Source organism: Trichosurus vulpecula, chromosome 7 (genome assembly GCF_011100635.1).
Source record: "Trichosurus vulpecula isolate mTriVul1 chromosome 7, mTriVul1.pri, whole genome shotgun sequence".
NCBI classification, from domain to species: Eukaryota; Metazoa; Chordata; class Mammalia; order Diprotodontia; family Phalangeridae; genus Trichosurus; species Trichosurus vulpecula.
The window spans coordinates 197,835,197-197,841,672 of record NC_050579.1 but is presented as its reverse complement, the minus strand read 5'-3'; the positions used below and the strand labels follow the sequence as shown (position 1 = coordinate 197,841,672).

Genomic DNA, 6,476 nt, shown 5'->3' with positions numbered 1-6,476 from the left:
AGTCCAGAAGTTTGCCTAAGACATATGGTCACGGCTGATATCACAATTATTTTTCCCCTACCTACTATAATTGCTCACCTGAAATATACTACAATTGGCTTTTGATTTTTTGTCAGACATTGCATTGCTTTCATTTTTATAACATCAAGCAGGCAATCAGATTACAGCTGAGTAAGAACACCAACATTAGTTTCCCTTCCTGGTTCCATGAACTTACAAGTGTAGAATCAAGAGTTCTTTTCCAATTGCAAGGTTGCAATTTTTAACTTATCATTGACAACCTTCAATGGGTCCTGTCAAGGCATCCAGGCTGCTGTCTGTATCTGAAGCCAATGTCTGCCCTGTTGACGTGGATGAAACGTCATTGATAGATAAGGACTGAGAAGGAATGGTGTTACTATGTACTGCAGCATCTGAAGTCTGATCTTTTACCACATCATTCTTGCTTCTTTCTTCCCAATCCATTACTTCTTTGTATATTAGTTCTTTCCATTCTCCAAAAGCATGTTCTCGTTCTTCTAACTGGTCATCATAAATTTGAGGTGGTAATGCCTCTGCTTCAGCAGGGTCATACCAAATGGTAACATATGGATGACGTAAGACTTCATCAACAGAAATTCCTTTGTCAGGATCTATTACAAGCATTTTTGAAAACAAATCTCTAGCTCGACTTGTTTTCAGTTTATCTCATTCAAATTCTGATGGGAATATCCAATCAGGGAAAAGCTCTTCAAATTTGATACTGGGATATTTCGGCCTGTTTTCTACATAATTCCTCACAGTTGGCTGTAATTTCTTCGTAAGGTCTGATGATGGTGTTCCTAACTACTCAGTAACTTTGTTCCATGGATAAGTGCCTTGGAATATCACACAACCTTTTGCCAGGTTCTCCCATGATGCACCCCACTGACCAGATATCAACATTTTCTTTGTATCCCATCCCCAAGATAACTTCAGGTGCTCTATAATACAATGTGGCTATGTATGGAGTCATCATAAAATTAGTACATGCTGTCCATGCCAGGCCAAAATCAAGGATCTTGAGTGTGCAATCTGACTTTACTACTATGTTGCTGGGTTTCAAATCTTAATGTATTATACCAGCTGAATGGAAACATTTAATACCACAAAGGATCTGATAAAGAAGGTAAGACATTCTTTCATGGTCCAATTCCATGTGAATCACTTGGCATAAATTAGCATCCATTAATTCCATAACCAAATACACATCCTGAAATTCTTCTAGAGATTTTTGTGATGTGAACACATTCATTAAGCTAACTATATTTTTATGACCGACACATTTTAACAGAACAAGTTCATGATAAACTCTCCTTCCATGAGCTTCATTCTTTTTAAAATTTATTTATTTAATATATTTAATTTTCAGCACTGATTTTCACAAGAGTTTGATTTACAAATTTTCTCCCCATTTCTACCCTCCCCCCCACTCCAAGATGGCATATATTCTGTCACCCAACTCCCCTCCCATCCCCTTTTCCCTTCCTTTCTTGTAGGGCAAGATAAATTTCTATGCCCCATTGCCTGTGTATCTTATTTTCTAGTTGCATGAAAAACTTTTTTTTTGTTGTTTTTGAACATCTGTTTTTAAAACTTTGAGTTCCAAATTCTCTCCCCTCTTCCCTTCCCACGAACCCTCCCTAAGAAGGCAAGCAATTCAACACAGGCCACATGCGTATCATTATGTAAAACCCTTCCACAATACTCATGTTGTGAAAGACTAACTATATTTTGCTCCTTCCTAATCTATCGCACTTTATTGAATTTTCTTCCTTGACTCTGTCCCTTTTTGAAAGTGTTTGTTTTTGATTATCTCCTCCCCCTATCTGCCCTACCTTCTATCATCCCCCCTTTTTAAAATCTTCTTCCTCCTTCTTTACTGTGGGGTAAGATACCCAATTGAGTGTGTATGGTATTCCCTCCTCAGGTCAAATCTGATGAGAGCAAGATAAACTCATTCCCCCTCACCTGCCCCCTCTTCCATTCCTACAGAACTGCTCTTTCTTGCCACTTTTATGTGAGATAATTTACCCCATTCTATCACTCCCTGTCTCCCTCTCTCAATATATTCCTCTCTCATCCCTTAATTTGATTTTATTTTTGTAGATATCATCCCTTCATATTCAATTCACCTTCTGCCCTCTGTCTATATATATACACATACATATATACATACATACACACAGAAACACACACACACACACATATATACATATATACATATATACATACATATATATATATATATATATATATATATATATATATATGCATATTCCCTTCAGCTACCCTAATACTGAGGTCTCATGAATCATACACATCATCTTTCCATGTAGGAATGTAAACAAAACAGTTCAACTTTAGTAAGTCTCTTGTGATTTTTTTCTTGTTTACTTTTAATGCTTCTCTTGATTCTTGTGTTTGAAAGTCAAATTTTCTATTCAGCTCTGGTCTTTTCACTGAGAAAGCTTGAAAGTCCTCTATTTTATTGAAAATCCATATTTTGCCTTGGAGCATGATACTCAGTTTTGATGGGTAGATGATTCTTGGTTTTAATCCTAGCTCCATTGACCTCTGGAATATCATATTCCAAGCCCTTCAATCCCTTAATGTAGAAGCTGCTAGATCTTTGGGTTATTCTGATTGTGTTTCCACAATACTCAAATTGTTTCTTTCTGGCTGCTTGCAGTATTTTCTCTTTGATCTGGGAGCTCTGGAATTTGGTGACAATATTCCTAGGAGTTTTCTTTTTTGGATCTGTTTGGGGAGGCGATCTGTGGATTCTTTCAATTTCTATTTTACCCTCTGGCTCTAGAATCTCAGGGCAGTTCTCCTTGATAATTTCTTGAAAGATGATGTATAGGCTCTTTTTTGATCATGGCTTTAGGGTAGTACAATAATTTTTAAATTATCTCTCCTGGATCTATTTTCCAGGTCAGTGGTTTTTCCAGTGAGATATTTCACATTGTCTTCCATTTTTTCATTCCTTTGGTTCTGTTTGATAACATCCTGATTTCTCATCAAGTCACTAGCTTCTACTTGCTCCAATCTAATTTTTAATGTAGTATTTTCTTCAGTGGTCTTTTGGACTTCCTTTTTCATTTGGCTAATTCTGCCTTTCAAGGCATTCTTCTCCTCATTGGCTTTTTGGAACTCTTTTGCCATTTGAGTTAGTCTGTTTTTAAATTGTTGTTTTCTTCAGTATTTTTGTGTATTTTTTTGGTTCTCCTTTAGCAAGTCATTGACTTGTTTTTCATGGTTTTCTCACATCATTCTCATTTCTCTTCCCAATGTTTCTTCTACTTCACTAACTTACTTTTCCAAATCCTTTTTGAGCTCTTCCATGGCCTGAGACCCGTTCATGTTTTTCTTGGAGGCTTTTGATGTAAGCTCTTTGACTTTGTTGACTTCTTCTGGCTGTATGTTTTGGTCTTCTTTGTCACCAAAGAAAGATTCCAAATTCTGAGACTGAATCTGAGTTTGTTTTCACTGCCTGGTGGTGTTCCCAGCCGACGTACTTGAACATTTTTTCATTGAGATATGACTGCCTGTAGAGTAAAGAGTACTATGTTCCAAGCTTGTGCGGATGTACTGTTGTTTTCAGAGCTATTTCTATACAGCCATCTTTGCAACCCCAGCACTCCTCCTTCCCCAAGAACCACCAACCCAGACCTGACTCAGATCTTAAGCAGGCTCTGCACTCCCTCTCTGATCCCCCATTTAATTCCTCCCACCAGGTGGGCCTGGGGCCAGAAGCAACTGCAGCTGTTGTTCTGTAGCTGCGCCTCCAGAGTGGTGGACCAACTGCAAACTCCTTTCAATCTCTGCAGCTTTTCCCACTAACCTTCTCTGTTTTCTTTGGTGTTTGAAGGTTGAGAAGTCCGGTAACTGCCACAGCTCACTGATTCAGGGCACTAGGGCATGTTCTGCCTGGCTCCCAGTCTGGTTGGTCAGGCTGCCATCCTCGCTGGGCTCTGCTCCCCGCTGCTCCCAGCTCCGTGTGTGATAGGCCTCACCCAGAGACCATCCAGGCTCTCCTGGCCTAGAGTCCTGCTTTCCTCTGTTATTTTGTGGGTTCTGCAGCTCTAGAAGTTGTTCAGAGCCATTTTTATAGGTTTTTGGAGGGACTTGGTGAGGAGCTCAGGCAAGTGCCTGCTTTCCAGCTGCCACCTTGGCTCTGTCCCATATGAGTTCCATTCTGAAATGGCCAACTTAATTTCTTGACAGCAACATTTATCCCAACAAAGGTATGAAAAGCAGCACAAACAATTCCCTGAGCTCTAGATCTTATTGGTTTTAATTGCTGGTTACGTTTTCGTACTGTGAAAGTTGAATCTGCACCTTGCACACTATAAAAATGACCACATTTATTGTCACTCATGATGCAGTGTCACATGGTTTTCCAAAGACCTGGTACTGTTTGATTTCCTGTCTTCCCCGTGGCTGTCTGGGCTGGTAGGCTGGTGGCGCTCAGGGCTCAGCCACAGCTCCTAGGCTGCCACTGAGGCTACCACAGTGGGTGCGAGGCTGAAGTTGGGAGCTGAGCTCAAGCCCTTCCGCTCATGCCTCAGTCTTCAGCTGCAGGGGGCCTAGCTCGGGACCTACCCTTTTGTTCATGAATTCATCATTTCTTTTTCTTGTTGCTGGCTACCTTATCCACCTTAACCCCACAATCTTTTAACAGGCAATGCTAAACAGGGACTATATACTTTTTAAAAATCCCATGGTTCTTAATAGGTTGTTTGATTAAAAATAAGTCTATATCTGACTGTTTTACAGATGAGAAAACATTGGTCCCAAGAGATTAGGTATTAACCCAGCACAGATTAGGTTAATAATGTTTGTATGTGTACTTATTAGCAAACTGAGATAAGAACCCAGATCTCTTGATTTTAAAGCCAGGACTTTTTCCACAGCATCATAGTACCCATAATATAGTTATAAAGATACCAATTTCATGTCACGGATACAAGAGACAGCTTGTTGTAGCAGCTAGAAGAGAAGGCCCAGGTCCATTCATTAGGAAAGACAATCTACTGAAGACATCCATTATGGTTTTTAAAATGAAGCACAAATTCTAAAGAGAAGGTAACATGATGTCATAGAAAGAACACTTGATTTGAAGTCTATGGTCAGTATCAGAGAATCTCAAAGGTGGAAGACCCTTCAGAAGTCACCTTTTTCAGGGCTTCTTAAACTTTTTCAATTCTCAATCCCTTCAGTACTTCTTAAACTGTTGATTGCAACTCCATATGGGGTCATTCTGGTTCAATGTAGGCAGGATTGAGAATCTTCTCTACAGCATGCCCCTAAAGTGGCTATAAAACCTTCATTTGGAGAACTTTCATGAGAGGGAAACTTCTCTGTCTCTGACTCTCTATCTTCTCTCTTTTTTTCTCTCTCTGTCTCTGTGTCTCTCTGTCTCTTTCTCACTCCTTTTCTCTCTCTCTTGCTCTCTCTGTTTCTTCTTGTCTCTCGGTCTCCATAACCTATTCAACTTTTTGTTAGCTCTAATTTTTATGACCATTTTCCTCACTTTGACAGATCTGTAATCTCATTCATGTAGGTATTCTTTCTATGATAAAGTTATCCATCTGGGTAATTGATAAGCCAGTGCTCTAGGCCTGGAGTCCAGAAGACCCGAGTTCAAGTCTAGATTCAGACTAGTTGTATGACCCTGGTAAAGTCACTTAACCTCTGTTTGCTTCAGTCTCTTTGACTGTAAAATGGGGATAATAATAGCATCTACCTCAAAGTAGTTGTGAGGATGAAATGTGATAAAATTTGCATAATTCACTTAGCAAAGTTCCTGGAACATAGTAGGCCCTATACAAATGCTCATTCTCTCCTTCTGTGTTACTTGGCTTTATCCTCTTCTCAATCCCGATGTGTCAAACCGAGTCTTTTCAAAGTAGAACTCATTATCTTTCCCATGGAACTCACTCGATCTCCATCTTCCCTATATTAGTTGAGGGCATGACAATTCTTCAAGTTCCCCCGTTTCTCACCCTAGAAGTTATTCTAAACTCTTTACTCTCACTTACCTCTTCCCCATCTCATCAAATAAGTTTCCAATTTTTGACAATTCCACCTATTCCTTCTCTTTCACTAATGTAGCCTTCTTTCTTCCCACACTTCAACCAGGCTTGTTCATGATATCAGCACCTTTTGCTGAAATCATTGCAATAGGCTTCTGTCTTCCCAATAGCCATTGTCTCCTGTCTCCAAGCCATCATCTACACAGCTTTCCATTTGATATTGCTAAAATGATAGTTAGAAGTTAGAACCTACTATTTCCCCACTCATGAAGTTTCAATGTTGCCCCTTTGCCATTTTTGTATATAATACCTATTTCTCTGACTGGTATTTTAATCCTTTCATGACGTTCTATTCCATCTTTACAGGTGCATTACATAATCCTTTCCTTTATTTGCTTTATATTTTATCCAAACTGG

The 6,476-nt window shown here is 39.4% G+C and overlaps 1 pseudogene; it reads right to left on the bottom strand.

Annotated features, from left to right (window-relative positions):
• Nucleotides 1-270: 270 nt before the first annotated feature.
• Nucleotides 271-4,402, bottom strand: LOC118857373 (annotated as a pseudogene).
• Nucleotides 4,403-6,476: the final 2,074 nt, after the last annotated feature.